This window comes from Borostomias antarcticus, assembly GCF_949987555.1.
Source record: "Borostomias antarcticus genome assembly, chromosome: 20".
Lineage (NCBI taxonomy): Eukaryota > Metazoa > Chordata > Actinopteri > Stomiiformes > Stomiidae > Borostomias > Borostomias antarcticus.
This window is the reverse complement of record NC_140253.1, coordinates 16,946,446-16,948,945: the sequence shown is the minus strand read 5'-3', so window position 1 is coordinate 16,948,945 and position 2,500 is coordinate 16,946,446. Positions and strand designations below refer to the sequence as shown.

At 53.9% G+C, this 2,500-nt stretch overlaps 1 protein-coding gene across 1 annotated transcript in view; it reads left to right on the top strand.

The window, feature by feature from the left end:
• The window catches only part of LOC311322618 (uncharacterized protein), a gene marked incomplete at its 5' end in the record, with an annotated part of 67,901 nt that overhangs the window by 64,000 nt on the left and 1,401 nt on the right, over positions 1-2,500 (top strand). The gene's annotated exons all lie outside the window — the stretch shown is intronic.

The window sequence follows — 2,500 nt, the reverse complement described above, 5'->3', positions numbered from 1 at the left end:
GGGAGAGAGAGAGTGTGTGTGGGGGATAGAGAGAGAGAGTGTGTGTGGGGGGGTGCGTGTGTGTTTGTGTGTGTGGGAGATAGAGAGTGTGTGTGGGGGATAGAGAGAGAGAGTGTGGGGAGAGAGAGTGTGTGTGGGAGAGAGAGTGTGTGTGTGTGTTTGTGTGTGGGATAGAGAGAGAGTGTGTGTGTGTGTGTGGGAGACGGTGTGTGTGTGTGGGGGGGGGTGTTTGTGTGTGTGTGGGAGAGGGAGTGTGTGTGTCGGGGGATAGAGAGAGAGAGAGTGTGTGTGTGTGTGTGTGGGGGGGGGGAGAGGGAGTGTGTGTGTGTGTGGGGGAGGGGGGGTGAATTGTGTTTGTGTTGTGTTTGTGTGTGGGGGATAGAGAGAGAGTGTGTGGGGGATAGAGAGAGAGTGTGTGTGGGGGGGGAGAGTGTGTGTGGGGGGGGAGAGTGTTTGTTCTTGTGTGTGGGACAGAGAGTGTGTGGGGGGGGTGCGTGTGTGTTTGTGTGTGTGGGAGAGAGAGAATGTGTGTTTGTGTGTGTGGGATAGAGAGAGAGTGTGTGTGTGTGGGAGACAGTGTGTGTGTGTGGGGGAGGGGGGGTGAATAGTGTGTGTGTGTGTGTTGTGTGTGTGGGAGAGAGAGTGTGTGTGTGTGGGGGATAGAGAGAGAGAGAGAGCGTGTGTGTGTGGGGGGGGGGGGGGAGAGGGAGTGTGTGTGTGTGGGGGAGGGGGGGTGAATTGTGTTTGTGTTGTGTTTGTGTGTGTGGGAGAGAGCGGGTGTGTGTGGGGGATAGAGAGGGAGTGTGTGTGGGGGATAGAGTGAGAGAGAGTGTGTGGGGGGGGAGTGTGTGTGTTCTTGTCTGTGGGACAGACAGTGTGTGTGTGGGGGGGGTGCGTGTGTGTTTGTGTGTGTGGGGGAGAGAGAGAATGTGTGTTTGTGTGTGTGGGAGAGAGAGAGTGTGTGTTTGTGTGTGGGATAGAGAGAGAGTGTGTGTGGGAGACAGTGTGTGTGGGAGACAGTGTGTGTGTGTGTGTGTGTGTGTGTGTGTGTGTGTGGGAGAGAGCGAGTGTGTGTGGAGTGTGTGTGGGGGATAGAGAGACAGAGTGTGTGGGGGATAGAGAGAGAGTGTGTGTGGGGGATAGAGAGAGAGAGTGTGTGGGGGATAGAGAGAGAGTGTGTGGGGGATAGAGAGAGAGAGTGTGTGGGGGATAGAGAGAGAGAGAGTGTGTGGGGGGGGAGAGTGTGTTTGTTCTTGTGTGTGGGACAGAGAGTGTGTGTGCGGGGGGATGCGTGTGTGTTTGTGTGTGTGGGAGAGAGAGAATGTGTGTTTGTGTGTGTGGGAGAGAGAGTGTGTGTTTGTGTGTGTGGGAGAGAGAGTGTGTGTTTGTGTGTGGGAGAGAGAGTGTGTGTTTGTGTGTGTGGGAGAGAGAGTGTGTGTTTGTGTGTGTGGGAGAGAGAGTGTGTGTTTGTTTGTGTGTGGGATAGAGAGAGAGTGTGTGTGTGTGGGATAGAGAGAGAGTGTGTGTGTGGGAGACAGTGTGTGTTTGTGTGGGAGGGGGGGTGAATAGTGTGTGTGTGTTGTGTTTGTGTGTGTGGGAGAGAGAGAGAATGTGTGTGGGAGAGGGAGTGTGTGTGTGGGGGGGTATGTGTGTGTTTGTGTGTGGGAGAGAAAGAATGTGTGTTTGTGTGTGTGGGAGAGTGTGTGTGGGGGGGTGTGTGTGTGAGGAGAGAATATATTGTGTGTGTTTAGCTGTGTGTGTATGAGTTTGAGTCAATAGCTATGTGTGTGCGTCAGTGTGTGTGACAGAGAGAAAGAGTATGTATTTTGTGTGTGTGTGTGTGTGTGTGTTTGAGTGTGTGAGAGAGAGAGTGTGTTTGTTCTTGTGTGTGGGACAGACAGTGTGTGTGTGGGGGGGTGCATGTGTGTGTGGGAGAGAGAGTGTGGGGAGGGAGAGTGTGTGGGAGAGAGAGTGTGTGTGTGTTCGTGTGTGGGATAGAGAGAGAGTGTGTGTGGGAGACAGTGTGTGTGTGTGTGTGTGTGTGTGTGTGTGTGTGAGAGAGGGAGTATGTGTGTGTGGGGGAGGGGGGGGTGAATAGTGTTTGTGTTGTGTTTGTGTGTGTGGAAGAGAGCGAGTGTGTGTGGGGGATAGAGAGAGAGAGAGTGTGTGTGGGGGGAGAGTGTGTTTGTTCTTGTGTGTGGGACAGAGAGTGTGTGTGTGGGGGGGGTGCGTGTGTGTTTGTGTGTGTGGGAGAGAGAGAGTGTGTGTGTGTGTGGGAGAGAGCGAGTGTGTGTGGGGGATAGAGAGAGAGTGTGTGTGGGGGATAGAGAGAGAGTGTGTGTGGGGGATAGAGAGAGAGAGTGTGTGTGGGGGATAGAGAGAGAGTGTGTGTGTGGGGGGGAGAGTGTGTTTGTTCTTGTGTGTGGGACAGAGAGTGTGTGTGTGGGGGGGGGTGCGTGTGTGTTTGTGTGTGTGGGAGAGAGAGTGTGTGTTTGTTCGT